Here is a 21,942-nt window from a genome sequence, read left to right on the forward strand (position 1 = left end):
GGAGCCTGAGCTCACTAACCAGCGGCTGCTGTGAGATATGAAGGGGGCACCCATGAGTCAGGCTTATTGGAGCTGCCTCTCCCTTCATATCTTGCTCCTCCCAGTGAGGAGGCTATTGGGCTTCCTACCAGGGAGCTCTCCCTGGACCCTGCTAGGGGCTCCATCTCCTGTATCAGTCGGTGGCTAGTAGGTGTGTGACGGATCTGCTGGGAGAGACAAGGGACTCTCTCTTCGTCCCCTCACCCTGGTATTTGCTGGATACGCTGAGCGGGGTGGGGGTGGGACTCTGTTGAGTGCGATCCACCCAGAGCTTCCATTTGATTGGCTCCTCTCTGCCACAAATAATGGGGCTGTGAATGGGGAAAGAGGTCCTGAGTGTTGGACTCTCGCTCTTTCAGGGGCCGGTGACCTTCGAGGAGGTGGCTGTGCATTTCACCAGGGAAGAGTGGGCTCTGCTGGACCCGGCTCAGAGAGCCCTCTACAGGGATGTCATGCAGGAGAACTATGAGACTGTGACCTCGCTGGGTAAGGGTTCCTGTCCCCTCGGTTCTTGGAAGGGGAAATGAAGAGATAAGGTTCACGCCAGCCCCGCAATGCCACCTCTACTCTGTCCTGTTTCAGCATCACCCCAATATGCCAGTGACACACACACACTACCAGAGACCCTCCCCTGCTGCAGAACACTTTGGGAACAGAGCACAGGAGCCGTATTGCAGTGTCAAATAGCTCCTGTTTGCTCAAGTGAAACTGGGGGTTAGGTCTGGCATAACTGTTCCATACCCCTAATCATTTTTGTTGCCCTTTTCTGAACCTTTTCCAATTCCAATATATCTTTTTTTGAGATGGGGCGACAACATCTCCATGCAGTATTCAAGATGTGGGTGTATCATGGATTCATTTGCTGATTTTACAAATATGATATATGATATATTCTGTCGTATCTATCCCTTTCTTAATTATTTCCAACATTGCTCGCTTTTTTTCACTGCTGCTGCACATTGAGTGGATGTTTTCAGAGAACTATCCACAGTGACTCCAAGATCCGTCTCTTGAGTGGAAACAGCTAATTTAGACCCCATCATTTTGTATGTATAGTTGGGATTATGTTTTTCAATGGGCTGCACTATGTGCTATCCTGACATCTAGTACTGCTGAGATCCTGCATTCAGTAATATCCCTGTCCTTCCTGTTCCCTTTCTCCACTGAACCCCACCAGCCCATGCTTCCTGTTCCCAACTTCCCCAGGACTCTCTCACTGTCTCTGAACCTCTCTGTCAGCAAGAAGCAGTGCGAGGGAGACTTGCCCTCTCTTGGAGTCTTCGATTTCTGGGACATGGATTTACTTTCTCTGTGTTGTAAGAGGCTCTGTCATAATGAGGGTCTGTGACATTACCTAGAGTACAATCTGGACTGTTAAATAGCTGTGTCCCCTCAGTTCCCCAGGCTGGGGTGCCTTTTACACTGCTCTACTGTGAGAGCAGCCACTCCTGGGCAGTTCACACGCAGTCTCCAGCATGTAACTCACTCCCAGCTACACAGTATTGAGTGCTGCTAGACAGCCACTCGTGAATTACACCCCAGGAGAAAACCAGCAAATTCTCAAGTGCCCAACTTTCCCCCAGAAATGTGCGTCTTGCACTGTCCAGCATGCTACTGAACAACACAAGCTCATATGATGAAATGACATGCACCAGCTTGTTATCCCAAACGGAGTTTCCAACACACTTTAATCCAAACACACTGGTTAGATAAACAATAAACCAAGATTGTTAACTACCGAAAACTAAAACTAGGCCCAGCCCATGAAAGGGGCACTCCCAGGAGAGACTGTATAAAGGCCGGAACATCAAACAAATTGGAAACCTGAGAGAGCTGCCTTGGGGACAATGACAGGGAGAATCCCCCAAAGTGACTCTTTGGATTCTGCTCTTCTCTGGTCTCTGATTGTTCCTTCCAAAGTGGAGTACTTTGCACTTGTCCCTACTGAATTTCATCCTCTTTCCTTCAGCTCATTTCTCCAGTTTATCCAGATCATTTTGAATTTTAATCCAATCCTCCAAAGCACTTACAACCCCATCCAGCTTGGTATTGTCCACCAACTTGATAAGTGTAACAGAAAGACTGTTATTGGGAGGGTTTCACCATGTGTCAGAGGGTTACACCCTGGTGGGAGGGGGCTAGACCTGTACTGGGATAAGGTCACTCTGTGCTTCACAGTGTGGCAGAACCTAGAATGTCCATTAGCAGGGGAAAACCTGGGGGGAATCGGGTTGTGGAATGGACAAAAGCCCCATCTGAATTCTTACACCTTGCCCTTTTCACCCCAGCAGGCTACAGAATAATGTCCATGCTTTGCTCTAGATCATCCCGTCCTCCCTGGGGGAAGGAAATGGCTGCAATGGAGCTGGCTCAGGTATGGGATTTTCAGGGAGCTGGTGGTGGGTTCTGCTTGGAGGGAGAGGAGCAGTAAATGCATAGGAGGGTGGCAATTGCTAGAGGTGGTGGGAGGCAGGAAATATCTCGGGTGGAGAAAGGGAGGGGACAGGATGTGACAAACCTGCTGACACTAGTGTAGTTTAGGGTGTGATGGGTTGTCACCCCCAGGGGCAGTCTGGGAACCGCTGTGCCCTCTAACCCTCAAGCGGGGCTGGCCCTTCTCACACTGTTTTGCTGGAGATTCAGCCAGCCTCTCCAGGGCCTGTTATCACCCAACATGACAGCAGGTGGCGCCATACACCCAACTAAGCTACCTGAGTGCTTTACCTGAGCCACTCAAGGAGAGAGAGAAAACAGCCAATTTCCCAGCTCCCCAACCTTGCACACTTGCTGTAGTATAAATTCAGAATTATACCCTCTTATAGTGCACAGGGATCTCTGTAATGTCAGCTCATTAATATAGTTCACCTTCCCCTCGATATGGGAAAGATGTGCACAGCGAGCTTGTGCTAACCCAGCTGAGATTTTCCCCAGACATTTTACTCAAAATACGCTGGTTAAGATAAAGCATAAAACAAGTTTATTAACTGCAGAAAGGTAGATTAATTGATTATAAGTGATAACAAACAGATCAAAGCAGATTATTTAGCAAATACCGAAACTCAAACTAAGCCTAACATACTATCTGGATAGAATTTGAATTAGCAGTTTCTCACCCTGACTAATTGATACAAGCAGTCCACCAAGTTTCCATACACAAGCTAGAAATCCCTTTACCCTGGGACCAGCACTCCCCCCACTTCAGTTTTTGTTTCTCAGGTGTTTCCAGGAGTTCTCTTGTGTGGGGAATGAGACCAAGAGATGACGTCACACCCCACCTTATGTAGCTTTTCCATATGGCGGGAACCCTTTGTTCCAAACTCAGTTCCCAGTCCAGTTTGTGGAAAAATACAGGTACTAAAATGGAGTTTAGTGTCATGTGGTCTGGTCACAGGCCCTGCTGCGTCATAGTATCCATGACTAATTGGCTGGCTGAAACATTCACAGGAAGGCTAAGCTCTTCTACAGTCCATTGTCTTTGTTGATGAGCCATCAGCACTGTCTGGCTTCTTCATTGTTGTACCTGAAAGGCTCGTTGTGGCTGTTACCCAGAGTAAGCACCTTTGAAATACAGATTCAGAGTCAATATCCATAACTTCAGATACGAACATGATAGATGCACACAAACAGGATAATCATATTCAGCAAATCATAACTTTTCCAGTGAAACCACACATGATGCATCTTGTACAAAATACATCATAATTATGTCCTAATCATATTATAACCATACCACTATGATGAATATGGGGGTGTAGTGTCAGATAGGGCCTAATTTCAAGGCACAGGAGTTGGGAATGGCACTTGCCCTCTTTGTGGAACAGGAAATAACCCTCCAGCCAGGGCTGGGACAACTTCCCAGACTCCCAGTGATGGAGCCTGAATCTACTGGCACTTCATTAGTTACCACCAACCCCAATAGTTGTGGCAACTGCAAACTTTATCAGTGATGATTTTATACTCTCTTTTAGCTCATGGATAAGAATGTTAAATAGCACAGGGCCAAGAACCAGTCCCTGCAGGAACCTGCTAGAAAGAAATCCACTCGACCACGGTTCCCCATTTACTATCACAGTTTTTAATCTATTTAACGTATGCCGTGTTTATTTTGTATCATTCTAGATTTTTAGTAAAAATATTGTGCTGAACAAGTCATATCTTTACAGAAGTTTAGGTATATTACGTCAATACTATTAGCTGCAACCAAACTTTTGATCTCATCCAATAAGGATATCCCGTTAGTTTGATAGGCTCTATTTTCTCTAAACCTTTGTTAATGGGCACTAATCATATTACCCTTCTTTGATTCTTTATTAATGAATGAAATCCAGTATTGGCTGCACCATTCTCTTGATGAGTATAGATGTCAGACTTCAGGACTTTTAGAAAGTCTTGGATACAAGTTATCCGGACCCGCTGATTTAAACATGTCTGATTTTTAATAGCTGCTGTTTAATGTCCTCATGACTTCTTGTTGGAATGGAAAGAGTGTCGTTGTCAACATCTTATGATACTAGTACATCATCTGTTTTTCTCCAAATCCAGGAAAGAAATATTTATTGAGGACTTTTACTTCTGCATTATTTTTGATAATTCTGCCATTTCTATCTAGTAAAGTTTGCACTTAATATACTTTTAAAAACTTCCTTCTTATTGTCATTGATTGGTCATTGATTTCTGATAGCTTTCTTTATCAATTTTCTACAATTCTAACTTTCTAACTTCTATTCTTTACTATTGACTTCTCCTTTCTTCCATATATTTTATTTGGAGAGTGTTGGGATTCCTACCAGGGAGACACCAGTAGGGTCCAGAGCCAGTCCCATCTCCTATATCAAGCTCTGGCTAGTAGGTATGTGATAAATGTGAAGACCCTGCCTCCGTCTGTCAGGTGGGAGACACAAAGATTCTCTCTTTCTACCCTCTGATGCCGCCTGGCTGCTCTAAGCTAGGTGAGGTGGGACTCTGTTAACATGTGCCTCCCAGAGCTTCCATTTACCTGGTGCTGCTGTTCCGTGAATAGTGGGGTTGTGAGTGGGGCAGCAGGTACTGAGTGTTGGACTCTTGCTCTTTCAGGAGCCGGTGACCTTTAAGGAAGTGGCTGTGTACTTCACCAGGGAAGAGTGGGCTCTGCTGGACCCCGTTCAGAGAGCCCTCTACTGGGATGTCATGCAGCAGAACTATGAGAATGTGACCTCGCTGGGTAAGGATTCCTGTTCCCTCTGTTCTTGAAAGGGGAAATGAAGAGTGAAGGTTCATGGCACCCCCATAATGCCACCTCTACTCTGTCGTGTTTCAGCATCACCCCAATATGCCAGTGACACACACACACTACCAGAGACCCTCCCAAGATGCAGAACACTTTGGGAACAGAGCACAGGAGCAGTATCACACAGTGCCAAATATCTCCTCTTTATTCAAGTAAAACTGGGGGTTAGGTCCAGCATAATGAATAGAAGCTTCCTACCCCCGGCCTTCTCTCAAACCCTGAGCCTTCTCTACCCAAACCAGAATGGGCTTGGTATGTAACAAGCAGGCGGCTGGAGTCAGAGCTGTCGGTCCAGGGTTACTTATCACACAGACACAGAATGCTGGCTGGGGGTATCCAGACCGGGGAACTCCAGCAGCAGAACACTGAATCTCACCCAGGATTACAGATGACACAACTCCTCACTGGTCTGGATTGCGATGGAATGTAAATGTCTTCACACCTTCCCCCTGCAGGAGAATGGCTGTTTGACCAGCTGTTTGCCTTGCTGTCTCTGAGGAACTGCTCTGTGGGTGTTCCTCAGAATTGTGACTTTTTCAGTAATACCATACTGTAAAATCTCATAACTTTACATACAGTGTTACTACACATTTTAACACGAGAATAATATTCAGTAGGTTATGTGTTTTCAAATGATACCTCACAAGCCATACTGTGTACAAAATTGATCACAATTTTCTAGAAGAGTGAACACAGGGGCATAGACTGACACAGTGTCTGTGGGTGTGTTCCCAGCAGATATGTGGGTATTTCAGTCCCTCATAAGCACAGTATTCGGCATCTTCAAGGACCTGGGGAACTGGTCCTGGGAATTCACTGGTTTACCAAGTGTGACACTGTATGGAATTGTGAGACTCTTTGGTATTAATAATAAAATAATAATATAATCTGATAAAATTGCAATCAATCGTGCTAGATATGCCATGTAAGGTGTCAGTGAAAATGTTATGATTTGCCAATAATAATAATATAATAATTTTGTTTCTATGTTTGTATCACCTTTGTATTGTGAGTTATGGATATGTAGGGTATATCTGTATTTTCAGACTTGTGCAGTGTTTCTGGGTGACACCCCCAGACATATTGGCATCAACACTGCCTAGCCTGTTTGATGGCCCATTCAGGGTCATCATCTGTACAATGAGCCCATGGAAAGGACCAAGGGGATACACCTATTGAGTCAGCAAGACATGCTGGGGTATGCCTGTGTAATGAGAACTCCAAGGCTTTTCCATGCCACGTGCTGTGAAGCTTGTGTTTGGGACACAGGAAGTACAGGCCACATGGCAAAAGGAATGTAAAGGGCAGCTGCATCATCTCCATTTGTCTTCAATCCCCCTTTCTACATCTGGAGCAACTTCTCTACAAACTGAACCCTGGAACAAAGGACTGAATGACCCATCCAAGCTATGGATGTGTTCCGGACAGACTTTCAAGCCAGCAACTCACCAATACTGCTAAGAACCTGATATATCCATTTTGGAATGTATCTGACTGCTTTCCCATTTAACTTCTTTCTGTCTTTCTTTCATTTAAACCTTTAGTTTAGATGCTAAAGGATTGTCTGGAAGGATGGAATTTTGGGTACTATCCAAACCTATACTGACCTGGTGATGTGGGTGACTCTTTGGGGTCAGAGGAACACTGTTTATGTGAGCAGAGTTTTTAAATAACCTCTCACTGTACTGGACCTAGTTGCTGATTGGGAGTCAGAGAACAGGGATGCAATAAAGGGGGCCGTGTGATTTCTTTTTTCAGCTTCTCGATAACCCGTGTGGGGGATCAGAAGCACAGTTGGTGACTGGTTGGTGAGTTTAACTTCAGTGTTAACCATCAGTTTTGGGAGCATCTGCTCTCCCTTTTTCAGCCTGTCCTAACTTTGGCATTTTCAGTGAGAACTGCCCCTGGCGCACCAGGTCACACTAAGCACTGAAGTTATGACCAAGTCTTATGAAATCAACTGAACTCCTTTGTTTTCTTTCATCTGAGCAGGGTTTCTAGTTTTCCAGCGTGATGTGATCTCCCAGCTGGAACAAGGGGAAGACCCATGGGTCCCAGACCTCCAGGGTTCAGAGGAAAGAGAGATCCTGAGATCTCCCTGCACAGGTGAGGAAACATTAAACCACCTCAGAATCTGTAAGTGCCTGAAGGAAACATCTGGGATGCCCTACAAAGCTCTTGGGGAGGTCTCTCGGTTCATTATTGTCCCTAGCAGGGGTCGTATCCTCATGGTAAATATAGTTCATGGCTTCCTATAGATCCTAGCAGACACCAGGCAGTAGCTTCCTCCCTTCCCCCTGCGTATTTGGATGGGATGTGAAGGCTGAATTCATCCCCCTCCTCTCTCCTATTTGGGGGAAGAGTTTGGGGGAGTTCAGCTCCTGATTTTTATTTGACCTGTCTTCAGCACTTGTTTTTGTTTGGTCTTCCCCTTTCCATCCCTGTTTGAGGTTTCTGTCTCTATCACAGCAGGTGATGCAATGGCATGTGAGAAAGAGGAGCGGAATTCTCAGCCTGGAAATGTCGAGCCAGTGGGTAAAAACAGAGCATTATCTCAAAGATCGAAAAGGAATGTGTCCAGGAGTCATGAGCAGGGAAACTCCTGGGAGATTCAGCACAGACCAAAAACAGATCAAGGAAACCAGACAGGGAAGAAAGTGGATAAATTTATTTCCTGTCGGGGAACTCAGAAGGTCCTCATGGAAACCACAACACAGCAGGATATCCTCAGGCGAAAGAGAAAAAATAGATGCAGTGAGTGTGGAAAAACCTTCTCTTGCAGCTCAGCCCTTTCTGTACATCAGAGAATCCACACAGGGGACAGGCCCTATGAATGCAGTGAGTGTGGGAAAACCTTCAATCGCAGTTCGCACCTTATTAGTCATCAAACAATCCACACAGGGGAGAGGCCCTTTGAATGCCGTGAGTGTGGGAAATGCTTCACTAGCAGCTCAAACCTTTCTCAACATCAGAGAATCCACACGGGGGAGAGGCCCTTTGAATGCCGTGAGTGTGGGAAATGCTTCACTAGCAGCTCAAACCTTTCTAAACATCAGAGAATCCATACAGGGGAGAGGCCCTTTGAATGCAGTGAGTGCGGGAAAACCTTCAATCGCAGTTCGCACCTTATTAGGCATCAAACAATCCACGGAGGAGAGAGCCCCTAGGAATGCCGTGAGTGTGGAAAATGCTTCACTAGCAGCTCAAACCTTAGATTTAATTTATCCTGGTTCCTCAACTGTTGCTACAGCTCTACTACCCATCAGTCCAAAGACTGAGAGAAATGGAGAGTTCCAACCATTATCCTTTTAGTATCTTATTGTTCCTCTCTCTGTTTTTTGTGCTGGCCTTTCTATTCTATCACTTTCTGCCTTTGTTTAGTTGGTAACAGTTGGTTTCCATCACTCACGTTTGTTTGTTTAAATCTCTATCCGTTGTGAAATAATTTTTTTGCTTGTTCGATAACTGTACTCAGGTGCTGTGTGAGATACAGTAGCAATGGTCCACAGTAAAACTAGTAACCTGGGATACTTGGGCAAGAGAGGATCTGGGATTTCACCAGGTATCTGGTGATCTGGGCTGGACCCCAGAGGGAGACACATTGAAGGAACTCAGGGTTAAGGTGGCTGCTGTAGCTCAGAGGAGGGTCCTTGAGTTCCAGCAGGCTGGTGAGTTTGGTCACTAACATCCAGCTGCCAAATGCAAAACTCCCTCTTCCTTGTGGCAGGTGGCAACAAGGAGACTCACAGTCCTCAGCACCCTGAGAAGGGTCACAGTGTATCTCTGTGTGGATCCACCTGTCAAATCCACACAGGGAAAGCTCCCGATAACACAGAACTCTGCCCTATGAAATCATGGAACATGTGCTCTGTGAAAGCATGTAAAGAATCCAAGCGCTGGAGGACAGGGTTTGGGTCCAGAGTGACCTAGACAAATTGGAGGATTGGGCCAAAAGAAATCTGAGGAGGTTCAACAAGGAGAAGTGCAGAGTCCTGCACTTAGGACGGAAGAATCCTATGCACTGCCACAGACTGAGGACTGACTGAGTGAGGGGGGGTTTGATAGCAGCCTTCAACTACCTGAAAGAGCAGCAGTGTGGGCTTTCTCCTGGCCACTTTTGCTGGGCTGGGCAGGCGTCCTGGAGGCCTTTCTAGAAGAGAATTGGGAACGGAGTTAGAAAAACCAATGTGAAAACCAGAACCTCAGGTTTAGACTCATTTATTTATAATATTAAATCTTCAATTCTAGTGTCACAGTCAATACAATTGCTTCAGCCTGATAGTTGCCCAAAGGGAAACTTAACGTCTCTCCAAGGGGAGTGGAGAGAAAAAACTTTTCAGAGTCCAAGAGAGACAAGGCGGGTGAGGGTAAGAGCTTGCAGAGGACCAACCTCTGTTGGTGAAAGAGACAAGCTGTGGAGCTAACCCAGCACCCTTCTTCAGTTCTGTGTAGCCTGGAAGGTCGTCTCCTCCATAACCAGCAGTTAGAACATAAGAACAGCCACACTGAGTCAGACCAGTTCATCTAGCCCACTCTCCCGAAAGTGACTAATGCCCGGCGCCCCAGAGGACCCCTGGGCCCAACATGGATACAACACCACCACAAACAAGGTTAAAAGTCAATGCACATGGGAGAAGCATCTTGTGTTTCCATGGGCGGTAGGTTTGTAGAAATTTTGGTGGTGCCCAGAACCTGCCCAAACTCCGCCCCCCACCTGCCCAAGGTTCTGGGAGGGAGTTTGGGGTGTGGCTGGGGATGAGAGGTTTGGGGTGTGGGAGGGGGCTCAGGGCTATAGCAGAGGGTTGGGGTGTGGGGTGATGGCTGTGTGGTGGAGCTGGGGATGAGGGGTTCATGATGCAGGAGGGGGCTCAGGGTTGGGGCAGACGGTTAGGGTGCAGGGGGATGAGGGCTCTGGCTGGGGCTGGGAATGATGGGTTTGGGGTGTGGGAGAAGCTCAGTGCTAGAGCAGAGGGTAGGGGTGTGGGGGGTGAGGGCTCTGTCTGAGGCTGGGGGGTTTGGGGTGTTGGAGAGGCTCAGGGCTGGGGCAGAGGGTTAGGGTGCAGGGGGATGAGGGCTGTGTCTGGGATGGGGATAAGGTGTTTGGGGTGTGGGAGGGCTCAGGACTAGGGCAGAGGGTTGGGGTGCAGGGGTGTGTGAGGGCTGTATCTGGGGCTGGAGATGAGGGGTTTGTGGTGTTGGAGGGGGCTCAGGGCTGGGGCAGAAGGTTGGGGTGTGCGGGCGGGGGGAATGAAGGCTCTGGCTGGAACTGGGGATGGGAGGTTTGGGGTGTGGGAGGAGCTCAGGGCTGGGGCAGAGGGTTGGGGTGTGGGGGGAATGAAGGCTCTGGCTGGGACTGGGGATGGGAGGTTTGGGGTGTGGGAGGGGCTCAGGGCTCGGGCAGAGGGTTGAGGATGTGGTGGGGGGGTGAAAGCTCTGACTGGGGGTGTGGGCTCTGGGGTGGGGCAGGGCTGGGGATGAGTTTGGGGTGCAGGCAGGCTGCTCCGGGACAAGGGCCAGAAAGGAGGACTCCCCCCAGCCCTTTCCCTGCTGGCAGCAGCAAGCTCTGGGGGGAGGAACCCCTCATTCCCCCCCCCAGCAGCACACTCACTCCCACCACTGTCACTGCAGGTGCTCCTAGGGCCCTTCTCAGGTCCAGGAATCTCCCTCGCCTCCCCCATTATGGGTGCCGGGGGGTGCTGCATGCACCTCCTCCCCTGCTGTTGCCCCTGACTATAGCCTCACTGGGGGTGGGGGATGGGGCTGTCTCCTTGCCCAGCATGGGGCAGGAGTGGTGACTGCAGGGGGGGGGGGCTGTGATGGTGGAGGGTCCCGCTGGAAAAGGGAAGGGTCTGAGGTGGAAGGGCAGGCTTGTTGGAAAACCATAGTGCTAAAGAAGCCTTTTTGTATTAGGCCTGAGTGAACCAAAGTTATGCTATGCTTGCCCAAACCATGTTGGAAAGCTTACAGAACTTATTAGACTGAAGGCCGTGTATTTACCTATGTCAGCTATTTTGCTTATCAGCTTGTTTGGCTCCCCAAGTGTATGCAGCTGCGTTCACATGTATGCATCCAAAGTATCTAGTACAAAGGGTCAACGGATGTATCTTGTGTCCCCTTCAGAATGACAAATGTATCCTCAACAGATGTATCTTGTAGCCCCCACAAAATGATATATGTATCCTGCGTATCCAATTATCCCCTAATAGATGCATGTACAGGTTCTACAGGTCAACCAAATGACGTAGACAAACGTAGGCTAAGTTTCAGAGGGGAAGCCGTGTTAGTCTGGTTCTGTAGAAGCAGCAAAGAATCCTGTGGCACCTTATAGACTAACAGACGTTTTGCAGCATGAGCTTTCGTGGGTGAATACCCACTTCTTTGGATGCAAGCAGTGGACACTTCTTGCATCCGAAGAAGTGGGTATTCACCCACGAAAGCTCATGTAGGCTAAGTTGTTTGTTACTGATTATAAAAAGGCCCGTTCGGGCTTGTGGGGTGTGTCTCTTTCTCTGGCACTAGCCGAGAGGAGCACCCGCTCAGCTGACCGATCAATAAAGGGTGTGGTACTCGTCTTCCTGTCTCCGTGCCTCCTTGGTGTAATTAGGTAAGCTCCAGGGGGAAACGAGCCCTTTTGGCTAACAGGCTCAGAGTCAGTCTGCCCTGGCAGCGAGTTGGGAAGGGGGGGCACTAGGACCCTGTGGCAGCAGTTGCTGCAGGGAGGCAGCATGGAGCTGCATGGAAGAGGCAGGGACGCTCTGCTCCCTCCGGGGCCCAGGGACATGCATGGGGCCAGCAAGAGGGTCCGGGGGACACTCGGGGGAAGCACGGGGGGTGGCAGGTGGGGCCAGAGGGGAGACCCAGCCCCAAACTTTGGTGGAGCGGGGCCCCAGGGCTCTGAATATTGCTGGTGCCCGGGCACCACGTGGGTATATAACTGGTTCGTATTAACTGGTATATAACTCGCCGCCCATGTGTGTTTCATTCCTTATGTCCTAGTCCCATCATGTGGCCATTTCCTTTTCTTCCTTTCTGTTAATGTTTCTGTGCAAAACACCAAAGCTTTTATTTCCCCAGGAGAGACCCAGGAGTGGGGGCTGCATTCCTGTGCCAAACAGTCACTGGAAGGGGGCAGACAAAGGCCTTTAGGACGAGGCGTCCGTCACTGTCAAAAGATCATCTCCCTCCTACAGGTCACTGGCAGTCTGAATTTGTTCCTTATCCTCCCAGAGTCTGGGGGCTGGAATCAGCACTACCCAGCCCCTCCGTATGTAGCAGGAACAAACACAAACCTGGACTTTAAAACAAGCTGTCCCCTTCCTCCTCAGGGAAGAGTTTTCTGTGATTGAAGTTGAGCTTCAGTTCCCCTCTCCTAGGGGCGGGGCTGGTGTGGGGCCAGCTCCCAATGAGCTCTGTTTTCACCTTTGCCCCCTTTCAGTCACTCTGGGATCCTAACTCTGCTCCCAGCTGTCAGGCAGCTTCCAGCCCATCCACCCTGCTCATTAACTCTGTGGTTATGTGTCACTTCCTCTGCCAGCACTCACAGCCTGCAGGAAAGCTACTCCTGCCAGATGCATTGGTATAGTGGTGTGCGTAGGTGTCTTCCAAGCAATTAATCTGGGTTTGATTCCTAGCCAATGCAATAATGGCTTTTCTCTTCTGTTGTTTCCTCATCTGGAAGTGGTTTAATTTCAGTCACAGTGTGTTATAATCACATTATCTATAGAATGAGACAATAAATGTGTCAAAGTCCAGCAGGTCATACAGGATGGAGGCACACAAGGGGCTGGAATGTGTCATCTGAGAAAGACAGAACCCTTGGAAACCTGCATCTCCCATCCCCTGGCCTTGCGTGTTATGATTCCAGCTCCGTGAGCTGTTTGTATGATGTTCCGGCATGATGGGGAAATGAAGTTTTGATTCAGTTTTTGCTCCTGCAGATTCCTTTGCTGTTACAATTATAATGACATGAACAAAAGGGAGGCACAATAAACATAACCCCCAAATTGCAATACAGGTGGGGAAAGAGACGATCATGGTTAAGCCAAACACGTCAAAATAAAAATTAATACTAAAAAAGCTGAGAGGGGAACAGATCAGGTATGTGGAGATCCCCTTGATATTTCAACGCACATTGTTAGAATCAAAGTTCAGACTTGACACTGGAAAACCCGCAACTACCTGTCTCTCTGAACACCTGTGATGAGCAAGATGGAGTTGGGACACCTGTTCTGCTTCAATCATTTATTGTCTCTCTGTTCTCTCCTTTTTCGCCCCCCAATTCCTCGTCTCCAGTGTCTCTGCCTTTCTGCTCTTGCTCCCTCTCCTCTCCCCTTTCCCAGGAACTCACACTCTACAGCATTTAGGACAAGCCAGAGCTCCCATGTTCTGCACATGAGCCTGTGTCAGAGGACGTGTGACCCCGGTCAGAACCAGTCACCAGATCAATATGCCCCTTTATGGGCAACTTCTCTGCCTGCTCTGCAATTTACATCTCCCCTCTTCCCCCCCCCCAGTGGTCCCGAGGGCAGCAGGAGCAGCCACAGCTTGGTGGCCTCTGGCAGCACTTCTGGGGTGGCCAGAGCAGCAGCTGGCCCCCTGGGGCTCCCCCCCTGCCCCAGCAGCAGCTGGAGTGGCAGTGACTCTCAGGGCTTCTCCCATCAAATAAATCAAAACACTTCCCCCTGCAAGTGGATTTAGCCCAGGACCCTCAGAGTCAGCAGCTGTTACGCCCCCACTGAGCTCTCTGGTCAGGTGTCCTAGTGCCAGGAGCCTCCGATGTAGATCCTAAAATAGTGTTTTTGCACCAGGGGGGCTGAAATTTTGGACCAGACATTGTAGCTCCTCTGTTATTTTACTGAATTGCTTCAAAACAGCAAGTGTAGAAAGTCTCCTAAGTGCCAGGCTCTCTGCCATGGAAACAGCTGCCCCTGCTCTGCAGGAGTCTGTGCGTTCCACACAGCAACTCACAAACCTACTCCACACTGAAGGGGGGTCAGACAGTGACGGTAACGCAAATCTTCAGACTATTAACCCAGGTCCCTTTCTTTTACCCAGGATGTGCCAGTCACCTGTTAGCCATGGCGTTATCTTCACCTTCAAATACCTCTCAGGACATTTAACAGAGGAAGTGAAACCCCCTCCCCCGAATGGCTCCCTGTTGAGGCGTTGTACCGTACCTGCCCCTGGAGACTGTCTGGTTTTATACTCTTAGAGCTTTTTCTCTTCAAACCCCTTATTCCAATCTCTGGGCCAACCTCTGCATTTCAGAGTTTAGAATTTACTCTCATCACCCTCCTATGGCACTTTCCATGTGAATTGGGCAAAGCAAGTGGGGGAAGCTCCGTGGCTAATGAAAACCAATGCTCTGGGTGAGGCCTGAACTCACACCCACAGCTGTATTTCCCCCTGCATGCGCCACTATAGGTGCTTCTTAGACAAACTCGGGCTGTAGGTGGTTATGTGTGTCTGTGCTTCGCCGCTTTGGCTGCTCTGTGAAAAGCTGATGGTTCAAACAGAAGCTGGTGGGTTTTTGTTTTAAGCAATTAGAGTCTAGTACATTTTAACAGGCAGAAAATGTCCTATTCTGGTCTAGCCCCATTTGACTCCTTCTGTCCATCTTCTTCCTTCCCCCTCAGTGTCTTTCCTTCCCCATTGGGGACATGCAGAGATGAACCCCGGTCAGTTTGTGTCACAGAGTGTAGAAATGAATGAAGCCAAGTCAGTGAGTCTGTTCCGGTGGAGTGCCGTGGAGCCGCCCCCAACGGGGCTGTCCACGTCTATTTATTATAAGTGGTTACATAAATCATGCTATTATGCGCATGTGCTAACATAATCCAACTACTTCGCCCCCTCCCCTGTTTGGTGCCTTATGCGCTGTGTACTACAGTAGAATGCACCTGGTCGGCGCTTTATCAGTGAGTCTCCTGATTGAGTGTGGGGGTGTGGGAACCACTTCAGCCGCTTGAGAAGTGTAACATTCCTACATCCCCTCCTTTTCTGTTTTGTCGACCCGTGCCTGGTCCGCATGTTTCATGATTCTATGGGCATACATGACGGCTTGAAATGTAGGCAGGGGTTTGCGCCGACAGGGTGTAAAACACATCCTAATTATATTAGGAATACACTGAGCAAAGCAACAAAAACCAATCAAGCAGGCAATAACAATCAAAGCATATTGCAAAACAATTCGGACCCATCCCATGGATGGCAGCCACGCCCAAAGGTCATCCCACCATGATGGGTTCCTGTCCTGCTGAATGTGTTGTGCCAATTCTTGGAGGTTATCTATGTGTGCTTGAATCCGTTTAGAATTGTCTGTCAGATTAAAACAACACATGCCATATACCTCCTCACATCCCACATGGCTGAATAATAGCAGGTAATCAATTACCGCTCTATTATCTAATATAACATTCATAAAATTAAACATCCCCATTGCATGTGCAGCACTGCCCGGCGCCTTACATACTGGGACCAGGCAGGTGCCCAACAGGCCATGCATCTCAGGGGCCTGCTGTAAACAAAAGGAGGATCGATTGGCAAGGATCACAAGTCAAGCCCATATATTATAACACATACGGTTATGCAATCTGGGTTCGGCCCTAGCCTGTAACACACAAAAACAACACAACACTATGGTAAAAGAATTAGCAATCAAACAAGCAAAGATAGCAACAGTAAAATTCTCGGGGGTAGGCTTGGCCTTGTTATTCTCCAGCATTTGCTGAGCCTGCTGCGCCAGTCGTTTCACCTGCCCCCAGGTAACCTTTGGTGCCGTCTTTATGGCTCGGCACACTGGAAAGGTCTCGGTTAGGGTCAGATTGAAGTTGGATATCGGGTTCTTGAGGCTTTGATGCCACGTCATTGTGCCACGGTCGCACATTCTTGGCAGGGACCCACAACGGACCTGTGGGAGTAAGCACAGCGGCATGCCCCCGTCCCCAGATTATCAATGGAACGGGGCCATACCAATTAGGGTCTGGGCTCTGCCTATATTTGACAGATGGGCATGGGAGCGGGGTTTCCATCTTAAATGTCATTCAGTGGCTGTAAAATTCTGAAAGACATTTAAAATATTTAGAATAAACAATACTATCGCTAATCAATTTTGCTTGGCTCCCATTGTTGGCCCATCATCCCCCACTGTTTTATTTTGCTTTTTCAGGGACTCTGTAAGTGTATGATAGATCCGTTCCACAATGGCTTGACCTGTGGAATTATACAAAATACCAAAAACGTGATTAATTTGCCACTGCGCACAGAAACCTGCAAATCTGTAAAAAATGTAGGCGGGGCCATTATCAATTTTTATCTATCGGGGGGGGGGGCGGCCCATTACGGCCACCACAGCAAAAATGTAATTAATTACATGTTTGGCCTATTTGCCCCATTGGGGGGTGGCCCAAATGTAATGAAAGTAGGTATCAATGGTAACATGTAAATATTTCCAAGGAAAAAAAAGGGGAATAAAGTGTGACATCCATTTGCCAAATTTAATTAGATTAAAGGCCGCAGGGGTTAACACCCAATTCAAAATTATAATAAAAACTGGCACAATAATTACAGGTTTAAACAATACATCGGGCCTGAATTAAAGGGATCATAAAATGCTTCACTAAAAATTTAGCATTTTAATAAAAAAATGCATGACTATCAATGGGATCCAAAAAGAACAGAATGGGTTAACTGAAAAAAGCTAACAAAAACCAAAACACTGACTCAGTCAAGGACACCGCTTCGCAGAAGGGAGAGCTTGGCAAACAGCCAAGAAGAAGGGGGACTTGGCAAACAGCCAAGAAAAGCTGCAATGAAAACGGCAGGACTCGGCCAGGCAATAGCAAAATATATTAACCAAAAAGGGAAGGGAAGAATCACCATCTGGGCCCATGAGTCCCCTTGGTGCTGCTATTTTGGCATATGAGCCCAAATCTGAACATAAATTCTTCCCACATAATCACTATCTATTACCCTGGGGACTATCTAAATGCCATATTTTCCGGCATGGGAACGAGAAAGGATTAGCCCCATCGTGCCCGGGGGCAGGGATCCAAAAAATTAAATAAAAACCACCACCACCTCCCTGGGAAAAATAAGCTCCCTATCTTTAAAACAAGAAAAAATCATTAAAAAAACAATCTTTAAAACCTATTATCATAAGCTAATAATCATATGAAATAAAACTGGAATTTGGGGTTCCACACTGCAGGGGTCCCATGGATTAAATACATACATTAATCGCTCTAAAATCATGGAGCATTTGCCATTTACCAAATTTTTACTTGATAACAAAAACCGGCGAATTTCAGGGGCTAGTGGATTTTTCCACATGGCCCACCTGGTATTGTTCCTCACATAAGTGATACAATACAAAAATCTTTCTCCTGGGGCAGTGGCCACTATTCCACCCACACAGGGGTACTAGTTAGCCATACAAGGGAAAGGGCAATAAACTCAATCATGAATGGTATCCAAAAAGAACAAAATGGGTTAAACACCTTCAACTGCTCAAACTTGGCGGACAGCCAAGAGAAAGGGGGGCGTAACTACACCCAAACACAAGCGGCAAAACTTGGCCAGGCACTAACAGCACTGGCCTCAATCATAAACAGTAAAATGCAATCCAAATTTACTTAACAAGTCTCTTCCCCATAGGGATACAGCAATATCCATGATATAGGGCTTAAGGAAAATCTCCTTTCCCCCTTCTCGTGGAGTAAGAGCAATCCATCGGGTGCTTTGTTGAGCAGCCTGCAGTCCGCCCACTCCCCAAATGGCTGGCACTTTGGATTAGTCCCAGGTGGACGGCCACTGCCAAGCGGAGAGGACTGTAACGTCAGCTCCAGTATCCGCCAGTCCCTCAAGGGGGATACCGATAAGCGAGTTTCCTCATTAATTCCCACTGGGCATCAGGATTATCTGCCTGCTCTCGTATAACGGCGAACTGTCCTGCTCCATACAATTGCTCGGGAGTGTAGGCCCCTCCCAATGCCTTCTTATGGCGTTCGATTTCTTTCTGCAGCCGCTGTATTTCTTTCTTGTGATGATTAATTTCTTCTAACATGCCTCGGGTAACGGTGGATTCCAATCCAGACTCAGTAACTGCTCGTCTCGCCTCTCGCAGAACAGAATAGGGGAGGGCTGTAATGTCCACCTCAACCTCCCCCTCTACGTTGCCTGGGCGATGTGTCACTGGGAAGGCAGCCAGTAGCTCCCTTATCTCTTCGCTACTTGATTCTCCCTCGCTGCTCAATTCTCCCATCTCCTCCCTGTGTATCATTGCCTGAAAAGGGGACAGCCAAAAATTTGGCCGTGAAGAGCCATCCGTACCCGGACATGCATCATGGCATTCGGGTACCGCCTCAAGCGGCTTGGGAGGCAAGATCCGAGGGTAAGGAGGGGGGGCCGAAGGCGCGGGGGTGAGAAGGATAACCCTGGATAACGCTCCAACTCTGATTGAATCCAGAGCCTCTGTACATCGCTGCCAAAGCAGGAGCCATTGCACCGCAGCTCTAGGCTCTGCGTGCAGTGTCGCCCCTATCTTTATCCAATCTTCTACTGACAGTGACCCGTGATCCGGGTACCAAGGACATTGGCGATTGATTTCAATTAATAGCTTTTCTAACTGACCCAGGGAAACTGGCCTGCCAGTCTGTCGTGTGATATCTTGCAACTTTTTTGCATGAAGCTTCTGCTGAGCTGACAAGTTCCCCCCCATACTCACGAAATGGGGCTATTCAGCGAGGGTCGATGCATCGGAGGCTATTCCAGCCGGTGAGCAGGGGGTATCACGTCGGGGTCACCAGATGTAGCAATGAATGAAGCCAAGTCAGTCAGTCTGTTCCGGTGGAGTGCCGTGGAGCCGCCCCCAATGGGGCTGTCCACGTCTATTTATTATAAGTGGTTACATAAATCATGCTATTATGCGCATGTGCTAACATAATCCAACTACTTCGCCCCCTCCCCTGATTGGTGCCTTATGCGCTGTGTACTACAGTAGAATGCACCTGGTCGGCGCTTTATCAGTGAGTCTCCTGATTGAGTGTGGGAACCACTTCAGCCGCTTGAGAAGTGTAACATTCCTACAACAGAGAGTCTGTATCTCCTAAGGAATGTGGGTGAAGGATTCCAGCTGAATTAACGCCGCTCACCTGGGTTAGAAACATTTGTTTCTTTCGAGCAGATAGTGGGAAATGGGACATTAATTCAGACCCAGGAGGCAAGGCAGAGGCTTCATGCTCTTGATCTCCAGGAAGGGAGAGAGGATCCCCAGGAAGGAACAGAGCTTCCTTTAGTCTCAAGCTGGGTCTCCTGGAAGTTGGAAAAGACCCTTGGTCACTGAGGATCTCATGGGATTGTGCTGCTCCAGAGGCTCAAGAGTCCTGGGTGCGGGGAGGGTGTCACTGCACAGTCTGAAATGGAAGGGAGGACCCTGGAAGGGATGGGGAGGAACAGAAAATGGAGAGGAATGAAACAGAGCAAACCCCTCTTCTCTCTCCCATCCCCAACCCAGCAAGAACTGTTATCAGTGGGGAAACTCCCCACGATGAATGGCAGAGACCACAGAGACATTCGCCTCATGCTGAAAAGTAAGCTTACCAGACACTAAGTGTGAAAAATCAGAGACTTTCACCAGATTCATCGGTGGTATAGTGGTGAGCATAGCTACCTTCCAAGCAGTTGACCTGGGTTTGATGCCCAGCCAATGCAATGATGTGATGATTCCTCCACTGGGAATTGGTTTAATTTCAGTCATGGTGTATCAATTTATCAATGGAATGAGAGAATCAGTATCCCAAATCCCAACAGGTCATTAAACACCCAGTGGAGGAAGAAAGGGGTGGGACTATATAATGAGCAGTTGGAGTCATCCTGGTATTACAATGCTTGGTTCATTTTTTTTTTTTTAATTCCTTTAGTTCCCTCTCCCTTTTAGACTCAGAGCCTTTAAGGTCAGAAGGGACCAGTGTGATCATCTAGTCCGACCTGCTGCACCTTGCAGGCCAAAAGACCCCACCCACCCACTCCTGTAATAGACCCGGGAGGGGAGGCAGCTCCGTGCTCTGCCCCTACCCCAGGCAGCGCATGGAGGCCCTCTGCTCCCCTCCCCAATGCATGTGCAGAGATGTGCCAGCAGCACTAAGGTGGCTCCCTGCCCACTCTACCTCCGTCCCTCCGTGCCGCTCCCAGAAGTGGCTGGCATGTCCCAGCATCCCCTGGGGTGGGGGGAGTGTCTCCACGTGCTGCCCCTGCCCCGAGCACCAACTCTGCAGCTCCCATTGGCCAGGAACTGTAGCCAATGGGAGCTCTGGAGGCAGCGCCTGCAGACAGCAGCACATGGAGATCCCCTGGCCCCACTCATGTAGGAGCTGCTGCCAGAGGGTTGTGTGTACCGGTCACTTTGGGAACTGCACCACCCCTTCTGCACCCCACCCCCACCCCCAGTGCAGAGCCCACACCCAAATTTCCTCCCAGTGCTTTGCTTGTCTTCCTTTCACCAGAACCATCCTTCTTCTCCTGGGCTGCAAGTAGCCACCCCTGGGAAGACAAGAGCCAGGCACAGGATTCTGCAAGGTAAGTGTCCCACAGCGCCGCAATGGACGGTGCAATGAAGGTAAGTCTTCCTGAGGCACAATGAACTGCAATGCAGCGAACCACTGGCCAGGCGGTCAGGGCGAAGGGCATTCACTGGAGGTACAAGCTTGTGAGTGACTCCTGAGCACAGGGCCCCTTCCCCTTTTAAGGACCTGCTCCTCATGGCCTGCGACTGGAGATGACTTGGCTGCATCTGGTGGGTCACACTCCACCTCATCCAGTGTCCATGCTCTGGGTGTGTGATCACTGCCTAATTAGAGTCCCAGACACCTTGTCTATCTAGGAGCTCTTCTGATCTTCCAGCTGTTCAACCAGCTCCTTCATCCCACAAGCATTGCAGGAGGGAGCGGGAGGGAGAGGGGGAAAGCCACTTCACAGGCATTCAGAGAGGGAGAGGAGACAAAAATGGGAATGGGGGAAGTATAACAGACCTATTGAGCATAGAAATCACTGCTGCTCCTACAACAGCAGGGACAGGCCACTAGGAGTTGGGAAAAATTAAGCCATTATGTTTCTGCCTGGTTTTGAACCAGGGACCTTTTGTATGTTAGGCAAACGTGATAACCACTACACTACAGAAACTCTGTTACAGGGCTTTGCCCCTCCCTTCATAAGAACAGAAGAATGGCCAGACTGGGTCAGACCAAAGGTCCATCCAACCCCATATCCTATCTGCCAACAGTGGCCAATGCCAGGTGCCCCAGAGGGACTGAACCTAACAGGTAATGATCAAGTGATCTCTCTCCTGCCATCCATCTCCACCCTCTGACAAACAGAGGCTAGGGACACCATTCCTTACCCAGCCTGGCTAATAGCCATTAATGGACTTCACCTCCATGAATTTATCTGCAAAAATAATGAGGAGTACTTGTGGCACCTTAGAGACTAACAAACTTATTTGAGCATAAGCTTTCGTGGGCTAAAATCCACTTAATCAGATGCATACAGTGGAAAATACAGCAGGAAGATATATATATACACAAAGAACATGAAAAAAATGGGTGTTGCCATCCACACTATAATGAGAGTGAGCAGTTAAGGTGAGC

The 21,942-nt window shown here is 48.5% G+C and overlaps 1 long non-coding RNA gene and 1 other non-coding gene across 2 annotated transcripts; one reads left to right on the plus strand and one right to left on the minus strand.

Annotated features, from left to right (window-relative positions):
• Positions 1-2,359: 2,359 nt before the first annotated feature.
• On the plus strand, positions 2,360-7,323 carry LOC123356729. Its single transcript, XR_006575436.1, has 3 exons — positions 2,360-2,413; positions 5,113-5,239; positions 7,298-7,323. It is a non-coding gene; the product is annotated as an uncharacterized LOC123356729 (long non-coding RNA).
• A 14,082-nt stretch (positions 7,324-21,405) lies between these two features.
• On the minus strand, positions 21,406-21,478 carry TRNAV-AAC. The gene has a single exon. It is a non-coding gene; the product is annotated as a tRNA-Val (tRNA).
• Positions 21,479-21,942: the final 464 nt, after the last annotated feature.

This window comes from Mauremys mutica, chromosome 26 (assembly GCF_020497125.1).
Source record: "Mauremys mutica isolate MM-2020 ecotype Southern chromosome 26, ASM2049712v1, whole genome shotgun sequence".
Classification (NCBI taxonomy): Eukaryota; Metazoa; Chordata; order Testudines; family Geoemydidae; genus Mauremys; species Mauremys mutica.